This window comes from Phyllostomus discolor, chromosome 4 (genome assembly GCF_004126475.2).
Source record: "Phyllostomus discolor isolate MPI-MPIP mPhyDis1 chromosome 4, mPhyDis1.pri.v3, whole genome shotgun sequence".
In the NCBI taxonomy this organism is placed as follows: Eukaryota; Metazoa; Chordata; class Mammalia; order Chiroptera; family Phyllostomidae; genus Phyllostomus; species Phyllostomus discolor.
Window position 1 is genome coordinate 24052164 of NC_040906.2, and position 18908 is coordinate 24071071.

General features: G+C 41.8%; 1 protein-coding gene and 1 pseudogene across 4 annotated transcripts in view; one reads left to right on the forward strand and one right to left on the reverse strand.

The window, feature by feature from the left end:
- Positions 1-18908, forward strand: part of GPR1 (G protein-coupled receptor 1) — a 76652-nt gene that overhangs the window by 15402 nt on the left and 42342 nt on the right. For 2 of the 4 annotated variants that reach the window (XM_036022984.1, XM_036022987.1), the window contains exon 1: positions 16374-16651. The exons of 1 other annotated variant lie outside the window; for it this stretch is intronic. The gene's annotated coding sequence lies outside the window, so the exon portion shown is untranslated. Of the gene's footprint in view, positions 1-16372; positions 16652-18908 lie in introns of those variants that run through there. One more of the 4 variants, XM_036022986.1, reaches the window with a different exon arrangement.
- LOC114494777 overlaps positions 1-18908 on the reverse strand; it is a 69256-nt pseudogene that overhangs the window by 11026 nt on the left and 39322 nt on the right.

The following is an 18908-nucleotide window of genomic DNA, read 5'->3' on the forward strand; positions in this document are numbered from 1 at the left end:
TTTTTTTTTTCTTCCCTTAAGATGATTTCTTTTCCATGAGGCTCCTTATGCAAAAAGACCAATCCCCCGTCACATATCAGCCTTCCAGACCACACTACAGAAGCCTGAGTCCTGTGTGGACCCAATTCAGGATGTTGAGGAGGGATCCCTGCGACATTAGCAAACCTGCCTGAAGGGTAAATGGGCTCAGCCCGCCCAGCAGCTGGCTAATGCTGCCTGGCTGAAAGAAACCGCTATATCAGCAGTTCCATCAGCACTCTTAGACACAGACCCTGCAGTGAGCCAGAAAGAGCTGTTTTTCTATCCACTGGAAAATATTTCTAAGACAAAGCCTGGTCCTCTGAAGCATTAGCTGGGATTTTATGCTATGGGCAAATTAATCACATTCCTGCTCAGCGGGGCTCCACAGACAAAAAAGACAAAAAAAAAAAAAAAAAAAAAAAAAGCCCAGGAGGGTTGCTAAGTTACCACTGCAGTGCTTCAGTGATGGCATCAAGATTGAGGCAGGTAACACATTCTAGAAATTGCCTGAAGATGGGGAGGAGTTTCCTGATATTCCATCATGCTTGGTTCTCAGAGTCTTCAGGCGTGGACTGAATCAAATTTTCCAGCCCTTTTACTTTAATTAATCATGTTCTTTGAATGCTTACCAAGTTCTCTACACACTTCCTAAAGGTTGCATGTCTCGTCCTGCAATTGCCTCTATTCCTGTGAAAAGATAGGCAGAACCCTTCTCTGAAAACACAGAAGAGCAGAGGCGCAGGTACTCAACAAACACGTGCAGCTGTTCCTGGAGTTAGCAAACAAAAGCCAACCATTACTTGCAACTCTCCCTGCCTCGGGAGATACAGAGAACTATGGGACACAGATATAGAAGTCTCACTGGGGGACGTAAGTGTCCCCCTTAGTCCCACTGGGAAGGTGTCATCACCAATGTCTTACTGAGTGGAAGCTACTATTGGAATCCATTAAACATGTTTTATATTTTATTATATTAAAAAGTATCCCTTGGCTGTCATGAAAAATCAACAAATGACAAGGACTGGCAAGGTGGAGTGAAAGGAGAGCTGCTGCACTGTTGAGGGGACTGTAAATAGGTGCAGCCACTGTGGATGACGGTGTGGAGGTGCCCCCCAAAATTAAAAATAGAGCTGCCATATGACCCAGCAGTTCCTTCTGAGTATTTATCCAAAGGAATCAAAAGCATAAATGCAGCTCTGGCTGGCGTAGCTCAGTGGATTGAGCTCAGGCTGCAAACCAAAGCATTGCAGGTTCGATCCCCAGTCAGGGCACATGCCTGGGTTGCAGGCCATGGTCCCCAGCAACCGCACATTGATGTTTCTCTCTCTTTCTCCCTCCCTTCCCTCTCTAAAAATAAATAAATAAAATCTTTTTTTTAAAAAAAGCATAAATGCAAAAAGATATATGCACCCCTATGTTAATTGCAGCATTACTTACAATAGCCAAGATATGGACCTAGATGGACAGATAAAGAAGACGTCTTCTTTATCACGTATCTTTTGTTTATAAAGGGGTGACATACCAAACCTGACAAACTCAGGGGAGGCCTGCATGGTAACCTTGCAAACTCTGAAGACCTAAGGTAACCACTGAGGATGGTCTGAAATTACAACTTTCTAACTAAAACTGAGTCACGGTGAGTAGTCACAACCTAGGCCAGTATCTCCCCTGACAAAGGGCATTCTTTACCCTAAATGAGCCTGTCTGTTGTCTTTTTTTGCATGTCAGGGGAGTTTCCTTTTTTCCAGACCCCTTTCTCACTGCACCAGAGCAGAGACCCCAAAACCCCTCATTGTTATTGTTACCATGTTAATCGTTAACTGTTAACTACCTTGTATCCGCAAATGTAAACAAAGTATGTGTCTGTTTGGTTGGCTTTTTATCCAGTCCCAGAGATCTCCCCCATTTAGCTTTCTTAATCTATCTACCTCCCTGATCTATCACCCATGGATTTCAAATCACCCCCTTAACCTCCTCCCTTGGTTGTAATGTATAAAATAAGGCACAAAACGACCACTCTCTGGAGCATTTTCTCAATCCATTGAGCAATTGTCAGTTTGGCTCAAATAAACTCGTAACAATTCTCTACAGAGGTAAATGTTTCTTACATTGACAATGCACACACACAATGGAATATTACTCAGCAATTAAAAAAGAATAAAATCTTGCCATTTGCAACAACATGAATGGGTGTAGAGAATATTATGTTAAGTGAAATAAGTCAGATAGAGAAAGACCAATAGATTTCACATATATGTGAAATCTAAAAACAACAACAAAAAATAAATAAAATAAAAACAACAACAGAAACAGACCCATAGATACAAAGAACAAGCTGATAGTGGCTGAAGGGGAGGCAGTGGGGTCATGGGGAAGATAGTAAATAAATACATACATTATTTTTTTTAAAAGTTTCCCCAAATCGGATGGGCTAAAGTATACTATAATAACAAACAGCTCCAAAATGTCAGTGGCTTAAAACAATAAGGGTTTATTTCTTGTTCTCATTATCCCATGGCTGGAAGCTTTGCTCCAAGCTTACTCACTACGGGGCCTCAGGGAAGGAGCACACACTTTCTGGAATATTGCCTGTCTCTTTGGCAGAGAAAAAGAGAGAGCATGGACTGAATTGTGGGGGGAAAAAAGTAAAAGAAGGAGGAATCTTCTTTTCCTCCCTGTAGAATAGCTTCACATTTAAAAAAAGAAAAAAGTCAACAAACCAACCTTTCTCAAACCCCTCTAATTACTATTACACCCCTCTGTGAAAGGCTTGTGTTACTATTACAATTACTATTATTATTTCTATTAGTATTTCTCCAGCCCTTTAAAAGTAAAATCTCACTGCCTCCACTGGCAAGCCGCTCCTTCTCTAATGAAACACCAAATCATTTGGTCTGGCTTTTCCTAAAGTTGCCAATGACTTCCTTTTGCTGAAACCAGTGATTTGCAACTGGTGCGCCACAAGAATGTTTAAAACACGCAGTGCCTCGGCTATAGGCACTGCATAAAAGAATGACAACAGGCAGTGCAACAATAGTTGTCAGGCATGAATGAATCAAAACTATATCTGTTTTTCCATCAGATCAGCGAAATATACAATCTATTTTGGGGGTGCTGCAGAATTTTAGTAGTATGTGTGTGCCACAAGGTGGAAAAGGTTGAAAATCACTGGCTTAACCCAAAGAAGGCCTTCCCATTCTGCCCCACTAGTCACCTCTGAAGCATGTCTGTCTAAGGCCGTACTCTTCTTCAAATCCTTTTGTTTAGCATTAAGACACTAATATATTTTAAAAACCCAGATAGCCTATGATTGAGTCCATAAATATTTCAGGATGAGTTGCTAGCTAATAATAATTTATTAACATAACACCTTTCCATGGTCATACCTGATAAGGTGAATAATTCCTGTACTTGTCTCATCTGCTACCCAATGCATATTAAAATGTATCTGATTTTTCTATAAAATGTATGTGAATTCAAGTACGGTCCACACATTGACTAGGTTGTGATGTCTTTTAAATACCTTTTATTTTATTCATTTTTAAAATTGCTTTTGAGAGCGAGAGAGAAACATCATTTTGTTGCTCCAACCATTCACACATTCACTCACAGATTCTTGTCCACTACCTGACACAGATTCTTGTCCACTACCTGACCGGGGATCTAACCTGCAACCTGGGCATGTCAGGGACAGGACAGGTGACACTCTAACAAACTGAACTACCTAGCCGGGCCACTTTTATATTGTAATACCTCTCTTTAACCCTTTCTTCCCACACCATGGGTTTGTTGGAGAATCAGTTCTCTTTGAATGTTCCACATTTTGGATGTGGCTGATTGCTTTCTCATCATGTCATCTAACTTTTCCTCCATCCTCTGCATTTCCTGTAAAAATGATAGCTCTAGAGACTTCATTAGGTTTGGTTCAATTTATTTTAAGCAAGAATATTCCATAGGTAATGCTGTGCCAATATCTCTATCAACTGCAATTTCAAACTTCTCTGCAGTTCTTTTTCCCTAAATTATATCTCACGGGGATGTGCAGGCAAAATATTGTAGTCTTTTGAAGTACTTTTTCTTTGTATGGGCATGCCACCAACTTCATACATCGTTAGGTTCGTTAGCTTCCATTTGTTTTCAATTTTTAAGTATTGTTCTTGAAGGAAACCAGAATATGCCACCCCAAAATACGCCACTTTCACATGTTGATGACTTTGAATTAAAGGCATTTAAGAAACAGCTGGTACCAGAAGGACACTCTGACCCTTCTTTGCTCTGAAAGTGAAAGATAAATCTCCCATGTGAAAAGTGCCCTCCCGTGCCAGGAGGGGGAAAGACATTCTTATCACCAGAAACGAGAAATTTGGAGCCACAAAATCTGTCCAAACAAACCTCGCTAATCTAACCCTTATCTTCCTCGTTACTTCATCATTTACTATGCTTAGCCCAAATCCCTGTGCCTTGCCAGTTTTTCACAAATTTCTTGTGACTTTGAGGATTTAATAGCTTCCTGCTCTGGTCACTTCTTTGAACCTTCCTTCTGTTGTGAAACTCCCATGTCCTGTAAACATATACTAAAATTTTATCCTTTTCCCCTGTGAATCTGTCAGGATGATATCAGTTTAAATATTAGGCCCAGCTGTAGGTCCAAAGAGAGTAGAGGAGAATTTGCCTTCCCTTATATTGTCCTCACTTGATTATATTGTGTGCTTTTAATGATTTGAAACAAATGCGGTTACGGACAAAGCGTCTCCGACCACTTTTGTCAGGCTCCTAAACCTGAGCCCAGGCCCATCGGCCCACCTCCTTAAAAACCTGGTATTAAGTCAGCTCAGCAAGAGCCCCCCATCCTTCGTGGGAAGGGTCCAAACTTCCATTTGTCTAATACATCCCTCAATTCATGCTTTCCGTGCTGGGCAAACCATACCCAATGACTTGAGAGACAGACATAGGAGCCACCAAGCAGCCATCCTGGTGTTTCCAGTGTCCATCAAAGTGGATTAAACATCCAGCTTTTTCCATCCAGTGCTTTCTGAGTCTGCAGCTGTTAGGTGGCCCATGTACTTCTCTTTTACGATTTCCTGAGGTGTCATCCTAAAGAAGTTCTCTTCCTCAGGGAAGGGTGAATAATCCCACCAAGGGGCTAGGGCCTTGAAATGGGACCTAGGAGCATAGTCCCAAGGAAACTGCTTGGGTTTCTTGAGTGGATGGAGAAGAGACTGCTACTTTTGCGAATTCATCAGCTAGTTATCACTGTGGGGAATTCTTCTAAACTGCAGCAGAAACTGGACTCTACAAAGAAGAGTCCTATTGAGGAGAGGGCTCAGGCAAGCCTGAGTAAAGTTTGGTCAAACAAAGAATCTTTGTCAACATACACACATGCACATACATATGTACATACGTGCATACAAGTGCACTCTCAAAAGGTGGCATACTATAACACAGCCGGACCCATATTTTTTTTTACTAAAATATATCTTACTGAGCACTCCATGTCACTCTATAGGTATATTCTTTTTTTCCATCTGCAGAAGACTCCATTGTATGGAGGTACCATAATCTGTTGGTTTTAGGTGTGTCTCTTATATATAGCATAACATTGAGTTTGCTTGTTTTTTAATGTCGTAAAACAATTTATAGTTTTAGAATGTGGTTACCGATTCTACACTATACGTGTGTAACACCCATAAATGGCTGCCGTACAAAAATGTTTTCCTCCTCTCAAATTAGGTCATAGTTTGGATAAGCAGGGAAGAATGCTGGGAAAGCAGTAATCTTATCTTTAATGTGTTTTGCACATCATTTTGGACACTGTGGCTGCACAATAAGATGTCTCAGGATACTGCCAACAATTTTGAGATTAGCCTCCATCCTAAACCAATGAGAATAAACTCAAGATGAGATAAACGTTTCCTGAGAGCCGTCTTTGACATGTTATTGCTCTTTTAGAGCTTAATTAAAAATAGTGTGATGCTAACACAGGCTAAGCCAATAAAAAAACTCTCCTCGGCATGTGAATGGTGACTTCACTCAGGACTGTTGGCAATGATGTCCATCCGCCAGTTTCAGGATCACCCATTCGTCACATGGATCATCCATTTGTTTCAGGCTGTAGATGTTTCTGCCACTGAAGAAATTCACACAGAGCTAATAAGTTCAAGCCTACTCTGTGTTGTGGTGCATTGGTTGTATCGGCTGCAAATAAAAGGAGAATCAGGAAAGGATGAGTCAGGCTCTGAGGACCCGGCACAGCTGCATGTTTCTGAATGTACATCTTACCTGCCCATTGCACAATGATGTCATTAGTTCAGAACTAAGATGCAGGATACAAGTGTATGATTTCCCTTCTCTTGCAGAAACCCCACCTCAGAAGCTTATAGATGGTTGCCCAGCCCTCTCTCTTTGAGTGGAAGGCCACATATTTTGTGCTTCTAGTTTCATGAGGTTTACTGACTTTCTTGTATGCCTTGCCTTCTCAGTCACTTTTGAGCCGAAATGCTCCTGAGTAATGAATTCATCAGACTATGAATTTAGGAAAATAATAATAATACAGAATGTCAATTGATAAGCTATAAAAATGATTGTCCCTGGTTTTAACTCCAAGGGCAAGACAAGGTTTTCTCTGGCTTGCTCTTCTTTGTGATAGCCCTGTAGTGCCAGCCACTCTAGACCAATCATGACACACTCAGGGAATGTTATCAGGCCCGTCCATTTCTGTGCCTTCTTTCTTTTCATTCCATCTCCATCACAACACTGTGAGCTAGATTCTCAGTCAGCTTTTCGTTTGTTTCAAAAACAAGCTTACCCAAGGCACACAATGAGACAGCATTATAACAATACCTGAAACGATGAAGTTGTCATTATCTTTCAAGGGTTTTAATGTGGTGTGGTATATATGAAATATAATTTGGTTTGGCAACATATGATAACAACAAACTCAAAACCATGATAACCTTAACATATAAAGGCTTACATCTCTCAAGAATTTGGAGGTAGAAAGTTGTTGGCATTACTTCAGTGACTCCAGAATTTCAAGGCTGAGCTCACTGGGATTCTATGTTGCGTAACTTCTCCATAGAGTTCCAAAAGAGCTGCTGTGAGTTTCGGTCATCTTGTCAACCTTCCAAGGCATACCTCCAAGGCATAACCAGCTTTCCTTGAAGCTCCAGCCAATGTTTTCTGCATGAATCTTAGTGACCAATCTCAGCACCAGTGGGAAGCTGGGAAATATAGTGTTTTATCTGGATACATTGCTGTCCTAAATAAAACTGTGGTTCTGATGATGTGAAAGAAGGAAGAAATGGATTTTGAGGAGGCAATTGTTGTCCTCACCACAAAGTTAATAGGTGATAATAGCTTTTCATGAACAGATAGTACAACTAGAAAGCACCTTGGGTACTACATGGCAAGTAACAATAACATAAATACTTATTGAGACCTTACTCATTACGTGCTTTACACATACTCTCTCATTGAAACCTCACAGCAACACTCTGATGTAGGTAAAATCATGATCCCCATTCCTCAGACAAGAAAACCTGGGCTTGGAGAAGTTCAGAAACTGGTTTAAAACCATTCAGAAAGTCACTGGAGGAGCTGTTGGAATTAGAATTCAGGTTCTTCTACAGCCAAGATTTTGCAGTCAGTATGTGGTGGTTTTCCTTCTGAAATAACTTACTGATCCCAACATTGAGAAACTCTGTTCTAGAGAGGAAAGACCTTTCCTGGAAGAATATGTGGTCAGAGACTTTCTCGGGACTGGGCCCTTTCTATCAAAGTACAGTGCCACTTAATCAACCTGACTCTGCTTTTTCTCCCAATGAGCAATTTCTTCAGTGTTATTTCCATGTTCTGTTCTTCGCATTTATCATCCTTATGTGCATTGGTACCATAACGATTTGGAGGAGTTTTTTTTTTTCAGGTAAATTTCCAAGTGTAACATTTATTGCAATGTTTTGATAGCTGAAATGACAGGAATGAAAATAAAATATTAAGCATGCTCTTTTTATTATGCCTTCAAATACCATAAATCTGTGTTCATTGGAAAGGGATGGTGGACTATAACTGAAGTTATAAACTTGCAAGTCTGTTGTTAACTGATCTGGAGGATGCAGGAGAAGCTCTCATTTTTCCATTTCAATATGTTTATCATTCAACAAACATTTCTCCTCACTTTGCTCCCTGGGCCTCATCAAATTGAAATGAAAAATATAAAATGGCTTAATAGCTGAGCAACACCAAATAGCATGCTTGGCATGACTTAACATTTTTAAAATATAGAGTCTCATTATATTAAATATGTCTCATTATTATAATTATGCTGCTACAAATGTGGTGGATAACACATCATATCATTACTTAATTTTACGGAAAAGCTCTCTAAGTTGTTTGTTGACAGATAATACCACGTTCTGCTTCTATTTGCCTAAATTGCCGCCTGTGCTAGTGTTTTATATTCCACTTTAACATTTCTTAAAATGTGCTTATCTTCGGGATCCAACTTGATAATGTTACAGAAAAGAACTGTTTTGCGGGGGGGACCCAGATACTGTTACCAAAACAGTACCCCCCTCCCCCGGCCGTGTTATGATCTTTTCCCACTGCCGTGTTATGATCTATGGCTTTCATTGCCACAGTTTGGTGAAAAGGAAAGGAACTATTAATTCAAAAGTTATACAAATTTAGGGTAATGGTGGAATTCTACCATTAAATTTCCAAGTCCCTTTAAAACACCCACAAACACACGCACAGTCCTGCCTTCCTCACTTTGCCCAAATGGGCCAGTCAGGGGTGCCGTATCTCAGGAAAAGAAACAGAAGTCCCCAGATCGACTAGACTGCTGGTCCCTTCCAGTAACCCATGCTGGGCTGGGCAGGTCTCCGCAGTCCCCAGCACCATCAGCTGTGTCTCTGCAATTTCCAGTTCTTAATCCAAAACCGCTTGGCAACTAACTCCTCATGGCCCACCAGTGAGAGTCCTTTCACCCCTTGTCTTCACACATGGTCTTGCATTGTCCTCTGTTGCCCCCCCTCATTGCTGCCATGTTCCCCATATTGTCTCTCTTCCCACGTGGTGGCCCACCTTTAGTTTAAATCCCAGCTTGGAATTTCCTCCATAACCCCATTTTCAACTCCTCCCACAATTGGCTACACCTGCCAGCACTCCTGTATTTTTCTGCCTTTCTTGGCTGCCATGGTTAGTCTGGGCAGGTGGTTCCTCTGTGGCTTGGAGTGAAGCATCTCCAAGCTGTGGAGTAGGCATGGTAAGGGGAGCTGCCGCCCAGCTACATGACAGGTTAAAGTCTTGCATACCTCTCCAGCTCCACTCAGGCTGGAAGACTAGTCTGCCATTATTGATGTGCAAAATAACTCTCAACGGCCCTGCTCCACGTGTCCCACCCCCCAGGCAGACTTGTGGGGAGGGGGAGCCCCTGGCTGCACCTCATTACAATAATGCTTTATTTCGGCATAAGATGTACCAGGAATTGTTTTGAAAACAGGTGTGACTACACTACACTGCTGTGTTCTAGGATGGCACCTTTTTTTTAATACTCATCAGAGGACATTTTTTTTCAATTGCCTTTAGAAAGAGAAGAAGGGAGAGAGGAAGGGAGGAAGAGAAACATCAATGTGAGAAAGAAGCATCCATTGGTTGCCTCCTTTACGTGCCCTAACCAGGAATCAAACCCTCAACGTTTTGGTTACAGGATGATGCTCCAACCAGCCAGGGCAAAGTTGGCCGCTTTTTAAAATGCCTTAAAGAACAACTGTAGAATGTGATATTCTGCAGTCATGAGAACATGTTTTTGAATAATATATAACAACATGGAAAATTGCTCATGGTGTAAGCGAAACAGGCAAGTGAGGAAGTTGTGAGTACATCACCTCGCATAAATATTTTAAAAATATAGAAGTATGCCAGAATGCCAAGGGTTTGGTTTCTCAAACTGGTGGATTAAGGGTGATTTTTTAAAATCCTCACTCAAGGATATATTTGTTGATCTGAGAGAGAAACATCCATTGGTTGCCTCCTATACATGCCTGACCTGGGATCGAACCTGCCACCTAAGTACGTGCCCTGACAGCGGATCAGACCTGCCACCTTTGGTGTGTGGGACAATGCTCCAACCCCCTGAGCCTCCCAGCCTGGGCAAGGATGACATTCTTGTCATTTGATATTCTATTGTATTTTCTGAATGTTCTGTGATAAAAAAAAATATTCTATGAAAAAAATAATGTAATTGAAAAAAGTTACTATTTGAAAAGTCACTCTGAATGAGTGGGTGGAAGATGTTACGGCGTGACATTGGCTGCAGAGCGATGAAGCTACACAAGCAGCAGACGCCTCATTCCAAGGACAGCTTCAGTGCAAGGATACCAAGCATCTTTAAGGACTCAGCTCTTAAAAAAAATAATGACCTAGGTCCCTTTCTAGCCTCTCCAGGACCTCCACCTGGACTTCTGCCACTCCTGGCAAATCCGACTGTCCCCGTCAGGACTGGCTTGTACTGTCCTTTCTATCCAGTAGGAAGTTCATTCCCCTGCTCCTCACTCTGCCCTGCTTCGTGCTGGGGACTAGGCTTGCTGCTCTCCCTTGACTGACCTGTCGGGTGCAATTTCTTTAAAGGCTCAGTACAAAAACAGGCGTTCTTGTTGAATGGGTATAGGGTTGCACATTTGGAAGATTAAAAAGTTCTGGAGATGTATTTTAGGACAATGTAAATATGGAACTGCTGAACTGTGTACTTAAAAATAATGACGATGATGAGTCTTATGTGATTTTTTTCTAACCACAATTGTTTTGTAAAAAGGAAAAAAAAAATTTGAATTTGACACAGATACCCCTAACCCAACAGAATAAACCCAGTGAACAAAACCATAGCTTGTGGAGTTCAGGTTATTTAAGGAAATCAGCATATGTCACCCTAAAATATGCATATTTGGCATAAAGATTATCTTGAGCTGAAGGAATTTTAAGAAAAGGCAGAGACATAGGAGGGGTACTCTGCCCTCCCTTTTGGGGGGGGGGTTAGGATTTAACATAGGAATTTGGGAGGCAAACAAACAGACCATACCACCTACTAAGACCTTTTATCCATCATAGGTTTCCTTAGTTGTTACCTTCCTGCATACAAAATGGTCTGTCCAGAAAGTATCCAGCCACACGCTATGAAAAATAGAGACATTTATTGAAGATACAAGATACAGGAAACATTGTACATAGTAAAATGTCACTTCAGTCCCCTTCAAAGTAGGCACTTGGGGACCTCACACTGTTCTCTCAATCACCATCAGCTACACTATCCTTTTCCCCTGAATCTCATTGATGGTCTGAAATTTCTTTCCTTTCAAAGATGATTTTAGTTTTAGAAAAAACTGGAAGCTGCAGGGTGCCAAATGTATAGGCACTCCAGGTATAGGGAGGCTGAGTCACCTGGGTGATTTGAAGTTTTGCCAAAAAACCTCTGCATGAGACGTGAAGCATGAGCAGATGCACTGTCATGATGAAGCTGCCACTCACCAGTTGCCCATAACGGTGTCCTTCTGAATTATCCAAATAGTTTCCATGGAAGAATGTTCAAGTTTAATGCAAAATTTGATGCAGATTTGTTGCTCTACTCGCTCAGTTCTGAATGTAACAGCCACAGTACCCATGCTCACCCAACTACATCTACCGCCCCCACTGACTAGTGCAGTGAAGTCATCATTGTTCACACATACACATTCCAGTCCACTGTCCTTGGCTGCCAGGATCCACCAATGTCATGCAAACCATTCTCGTTATGGCTGAACTTTTTCTGGACAGGCCTCATTGTATATCAGCCCTAGAAGCACGGCCACCACTTTCTTTAGTCTAGTCACTTCTGTACAATTTATTGACATTTGCTAAAATTGTTTGGAAGCTCCTAACTGCTTCTTTGGGTTTTAACTTCTTTTTGTAAAGTTCCATGAGAAATAAATCTTTTCTCCTGTTAATCTATCTTTTTTCCAGTTTAATTCACAGACCCCCTGCTACAGAACCAAAGAAAATAGAGGAAAACTTTTTCCTCTCCTACACCAATTACCTTGATGGTCCCTGTGTGCCATAACACTGGTGTGCCATAGCAATGGTGTGCCTGTACCTTGACAGCTGGACCAGATCAATTTTTAGTAACTCTCCTCCTCTATATGACCAAATTGTTTTCTCAAAAATGTTACTTATTTATTTTTAGACAGAAGGGAAGGTAGGGAAAGAGGGAGAAAAAAACACATCAATGTGTGGTTGCCTCTTACGTGTTCCCTACTGGGGACCTGGTCCGCAACCCAGGCATGTGCTGTGACTGGGAATTGAACCAATGATCCATTGGTTTGCAGATGGCACTCAATCAACTAAGCCACACCATCCAGGTATGACCAAATTATTTTCAGTGATATCATGAAATGAAACAAAAAGAAATGCGGATGGTGAGAATTTTTATTTACTGAACCTTTGTCTATTTAATTACACCAGGAAACAAAATGAAAAAAATAAATAATACAGTACAAAAAGAAAAAAATGAACAACTATTTCTTCAATAGTTTTTATATCAAACAATTTCACTGTAGATTCCTTGGTTACAGTCTGATATAATATTTTATTCAAATAATTATCCAGTGACAGGGCTCAAAACATACTACCCCAAAATAGGTACCTGGACATATTGAATATTTTTTAAGCTGAAGGAATTTGAGAAACAGCAGGTGCAGGGAGAACCTCCTGGCTTCTCCTGAAGCAGGTCCTAGACTCTCCTGTGAGAGGTGCCTTATCTACATCCCAGGAAAAGACCATCCTTATCTCCCAGGTGCCAAGAGGAATTTGAATAAACAAGCCTTGCTGTTTCCCCCCATTTACTATACTTAGCTCAAACCCTTTTTTTGTCCAATCGCATTTTTTCACAATTTTCTACTCACCGTCAAACCTAACATAAAAACACTCAGGTTTAGTGGTTTCCTCAGATCCTCATTTCCTTGTGAAGGCTCCTGTGTCCTGTAAGATGTATATTAAATAAATTTATATGCTTTTCTTTGGTTATTCTGTTTCTTTTGTTACAGGGTCCCCACTTAGATGGATAGGGGAAAAAGATCCTCTTTCTCTTCTATATCAGCAATTAATAACTGAATTTTAATAAAACTGATATGTCTGCAGAAGATACGATTTAGGCAACTATTAAATCACATCACTGCTGTGGTGCTTTTACTTCTTGAATCAGTCTTTCATTCTAAAACAATTTTTAAATGAATTTTAATTAAAAAAATATTACCCAAATTTTGTTCTTAACAGTTTGTGGACTAAACTTGCATGTGCCATACAAAAGGTGGCATGCCTTGTAGTTTACCCTTGGTCTCACCATGTAACATCTTAAGTTTAAAACTAGGAACTCCAGTTGGTGACATGGAATAAAGAAGTTGAAATGCCTTAAGGTCTGTTTCCTCGTCTTCACCATGGTTGTGCCATTCCTGTGTATTCCAGATCTCTTGTTTACATGCAGGGGAACACAAACTCAACCAACAGTTAGAGCCATTCCCAATTAAATCTGAAAAAAAAAGGTTAACTGAGTCCATGGGTGGTGCCAGGGTGACTCTACCAGTGGGCGGGTTTTTCAGTGGCCTTCCATGTAAAATACATGGTCCATTAAAGAATAGGTAACACATATGAAAATAAGAAATTAACTTTTATGTAACACACATGTGTCTATTAAAAAATAAATTTTAAAAGAACTTGTGGAAACAGCAGTATGATTATAGTGGGGGAGGGGGTGGGTGGAGGTGAAAGAGGGTACAGGTGGATAAACGGTAATAGAATGGCAGATAAAGTGTAACAGAGTGCAGCCAGGGGACCCCCCCCAAAAAAGGAATTTGTAATGGGGTCCAGAACTCAGAGTGTCCAGGAAGTAGTAAAAATATAGGATGTCCTCACCCCCACAGGTCTGACCTGGGGGTTGGGACACATAGAGCAGGGCCATTGAGAGTTGTTCTGCATAGCAGCAGTTTTGCAGATAACCTCAGGAATGGTCATTTAACATATCTGTAACTTTTAACTGGTTCGATGGATATGCTAAATAGCTGTGGCTATGCTTTGAGCCAGGGAGATGGGAGTGATTTCCACTCAGGATGTAACTGGGAGGCAACTCCCCCTGTTGACAGTGCCTGCGTGAGAGCTTGGAGATGATCCGCTCCATGCAATGGGGCCACACCTGCCTGGACTTACTATGGCAGCCCAGAGAAGCTGGAAAAATATGGGAAGGCTGGCAGGTGCAGCTGATTGTGGGAGGAGTCGAAAATGAGACTGCAGAGGGAGATTGGCACTGGGATTTAAACCCTGACATGGCAGCCACACGAGGAAGAACCAATTGGCTTTGGAGAGAGGGGGACTCAGGGGCTTTGGCACTCCCTTTGCTATACAGGTTAGGAAGCTGGAAAGCAAGATGTAGCAGTGATGAGGGCTCTCTCTTAGCAGTTTGGAAGAATGCAGGGGAGATGTGCAGAAAGGAAAGGGGTGAAAGGACTCTCGCTGGTGGGCCATGAGAAGGTGCCACGTGGTTTTGGATTAAGAACTGGAGATCACGGTGGTGACATGGTTGATGGTGCTGGGAACCAAGGGAAGCCTGCCAGCTGAGCACAGATTACTGGGAAGAACCAGGGGCTACCTGAGCCATGGACTTCTATTTCTTTTCCTGAAACAGGGTACCCTGGACTGGGCAAAAGGGGGAAGGAAGGACTGTGTGTGTTTGTGGATATTTTAAGGGACTTTGGGATTTTAATGAAGACATTAAGTCATTACTCTTAAGTCTGTATAATTTTTGAATAAATAATTCCTTTCCTTTTCGCTGATCTCTGGCATTGAGAGCCATAAATCTCTGGTGGAGGGCAAGGCGAACCAAGTACAGGGGGACCCCAGGAAAGGGGGTGTGCATTTGGCAATAGTATTTTGTACCCCCACCCCTGGGTCCATACTGTGACAAAAGTATAATAAATTTTTAAAATAATAAATAAATATTATATACATAATCATATAGAAGTGGCATACATAAGAATTTGCAATATTTTTAGAATTTAAGCCAACAAAAGATTTTTTTAAAATGTTATTTATTAAAAAATAGATAAAGTTTTAATTTATTGATTGACAGAAAGGGGGAGAGAGAGAGAAAAACACTGACCTGCTGTTCCACTTACTTATTCATTCATTGGTTGATTCTTGTATGTGACCTGACGGGGGATTGACCCTGTAACCATGGTGTATAGGGACAATGCTCTAACCAACACTGCTACCTGGTCTTGACTAAGCCAGCAAAAGACTTTTTTGGGGGAAGGAGTGTTTCCTCACTGACCTTGTTTAGAATTGCCAACACATAAAAGCAGAAGAGCTGTACTTGGTTTTATTCCTGTTTTTAAATCCCCTACCGAGAGTGCACTCTCTCATCGCCTGCACTGGGCAGGTCACGACCCATTGCACCTGCATTGGCACACCGTGATTCCGTAGCTCAGGCGGTTACATAGGCTATGTCAATTTAATCGTATTGTGTAACGCATTCAGGTTTTACTAGGAGATTCGTATTTTTTATTTTCTTAAAGATTTTATTTATTTCTTTTTCTTTTTCTTTCTTTCTTTCTTTCTTTCTTTCTTTATTTTTAGAGAGAGGGAAAGAAACATTGCATGTGATCTGACCGGAAATCAAACCGGCAACATTTTGGTCCACAGACCAGCATTCACTCCACTGAGTCACACCAACCAGGACTGAGATTCATATTTTTTAAATAAGCAAATCTGAGATACTTTAGGCAATAAAAATGTTGTCCGATGACAGCTTTCTGTGTTCTCAATGTTCCTAAATTGGAGAAACTCAACAGGGAAAGGATGAGAAAGGGACACGAGGCAGGGGAGAAAGGTGTGGCACTGGAAGGTCACGTAGGCAGGTGGGAGTGTGCACTCAGCCTCCTCCAGCTGTGTCCTCGAGGGACGGGGACACAGGCCCGTTGTTACCAGATCTGGCAGGTTTTCTCTCAGGAGGATCTGATAAGGAGGTGGCTGTGTAAGCTCTCCTGATTTGTAAATGACAGAAATTAATTTAAACTCCAGAAAACACTGTGCTGCGCCAACAGAACACACCAGCAGCTGCGGCGTATGCCCCAGGCTACCTACCACTTCTTATGAAAAATGCAGGTCGTGCTTCATTCTCTGAAACGTTCCCTGTCTCAAAACTGTGACATTTTAGAAAAATCCAGAAACACTTACATCATAACCATAATCTGCACTCTAACAAGAAAAGTCACATAATTAGAGTAAGTAGTTGGGAGTGGCCTGGAATCCCAAAGCAACCCTTTCCCTTGAGCCAGGGCCAAGGATGGTGTCACCCAGATGCCTGTTGACTAAGTGACACACACCAGATTTATTTAACCACCGGCAAACCACATTTCTTTTCCTAGAGCAGTCAGTTAAACGATTATTGACCTCCCTTGGTTACCAAAAAAGAGGAAATACTTTTTCCAAGACTCAGGGTAGCTGCAACCAGATCTTTCAGAGAAATTATTAGCCACAAAGATTCAGAAAACAGAACTCGAAGCTTCTGCCCACATCCCACCCTGCGGCGGCCCCCACAAGCACCTTGCCAGAGGTGAGTGTTTGCTTTGCGTTCTAAGAGCTTCCTGCCCTGAGAATCTGAGGTTTAGTTAAGAAAACCAGTCTAAATCCTGTGTGGACCTCATTTGATTTGGCATTTGGCATATTAAAAGGGAAGGTTTATTCAAATTAGAGATAACAATAGAAGCTGTTCCCCACATTTCCGCAGGTAATTAGAGCTTTGTGTATCTTAATTAAAAAGAAGTAGAGCTAAATCCTCTAACAGATTTACTCAGCATCCTTAAGGCTCAGTTCCTGCAGGGGCCATTCAGAATTAAAAGAATGTGGAAAAGGCTTTGTCCTCAGTGGCTTTTAAGAATTCACTGGGTTAAGAGGCATGAATGCTGCCCAGTGTGGCCAGGTTGGCACGGCTTCTCCATGTGACCTCCCAGAGACACTGAGTCTGCAACTGTGAGTCCCGTTTCAGTGCCTAGGAAAAGCTTTCATGGTTCCAGCCTCACTGTTCAACCCAGTCAAGGCCCCAACAGTCTAATCTTCAGTCCTGCCTACCCTGAAGAGGCAGGAGGCCATCAACTCCCTGTATGAGAAGAGGGGAAAAATGGAAAAGCAATTAAGTCTTTTCATTTTTCACAAGACGGTTTCTTTTACTTAAAATTTGTCCATCTGTATACTATCTGTTTTCCAGTGCTATGTTCTGGGCTGATTTTTTCTTGTTGTACAAACAGCAACAGCTAAAAGAGAAATGATCATTACCAAAAATAAATCTTGTCAACATAAGAAACCTCCAAACCTGGGAGCAAAATCTCAACAGATTGAGAAAATGCTCCAGAGAATTGCAGTTTTGCAGCTTATTTTATTCATTAGAATAAAGGAAGAAGACCTAAGGAGGATTCCATGAAATCCACTGGTGGAAGATTAAGGGGGCGGAGAAAGCATGGGGGGCATTCCTGGAACTGGATAAAAACTAAAACAAGAAGATACATACTTTTTTTACATTGGCATAAGATAGTTAATAAGTAACATTTACAGCATAAATATTTACATTTATGGTAAATAATTAACATTTACATTTACAGTAAATAATTAACATTAACATTGAATAGAGATGCTATTCAGGGAATCAGATAACTATTAGAGGGTCTGTGAGCTCAGGATCAGGTGAGGTAGGTGTGCCCTGAAGGGTCTGGAAAGGGATATTACTCGAACATTTCAAAAGCTTGGTATTTTACATGCAAAAGGACAATAGACAGGCTAGACTTCTATCCAAGGTTACAGCCTCACCCCATCCCCAATGGTCCACCATTTCAGCAAGACAACTGGTGACACTAAGACTCTAGGGATGGAGCCTGAATTGCCCCAACCTTATTGCTGACCTTCTGCAGGTACAGTAAATAGCACACATGACACAGGCAGGCGAGCACAAAGCTGACTCTGATTCCAAAGGTGAGGGAGAGGAGAGCAAACCAAAGAAGAAGAAAAGAGTCAGAAAGCCTGCAAGGCTTTGCCTGGGGTGTGGAGCTGGAAGGGGTTACTAGTGCTCTAGCTCCAGGGGAGAACTCACGGTCCCGGTGAAATGGGAAAGCTCTGATGAGGCTGACGGGCCTGGGCCTTGCCCAGGAAGCTAAAGCAAGCGCCCCCGGGGTTCTCATAACCTTCTAAGGAAAGGCTGACATGGCATCCCTACCCCTCGGAGGATGATGACAAAGATGACAAGAATTAACTCTCCTGAGTACCAGCCCCCATCACATCTGACCGTGGGGTTCAGGTGGGAAGGGGAAGGGGTGCTGCTTGTTTAATACCATAGAGGTGGCTTGAGATGTCCTTTGAAGAGCCAGTGTCGCTTCTGTGCCTACAGCAGTCCCAGGGCTTTGATGCCATCCCATAGTGTGTAGTTTGCACACCCATCACAGTGGGTAAGGGTTTCAAGGGAAAGCATCGTGAGCTTTGCTGAGAAAAGCAAAGGGCTTTCTACAAAGGATGAAACTTGCAGAACAGGTGAGAAAGGAGATGGGTAGAATTGTTATTAAAATTTGGTGCCTGGTTGGGGAAATGGTGAAACAATGGAAAGAACCAACAACTAATAAGGGGGGAAAAGGGGCTTCCTAGGAATGTACTTCCCTAGCCCTGTGAGAGCACATTATCCAACCAAGAGCTTGGTCACTAATGCATCCTTTGGATTGATTCATGACCAAAAAGAGAAGTGTGGATGAAAGGGGGGCCACATGCCCTGGCCTGTGTGGCTCAGTTGGTTGGAGTGTCACCCTGTAAACCAAAAAGTTGCCAGTTTGATC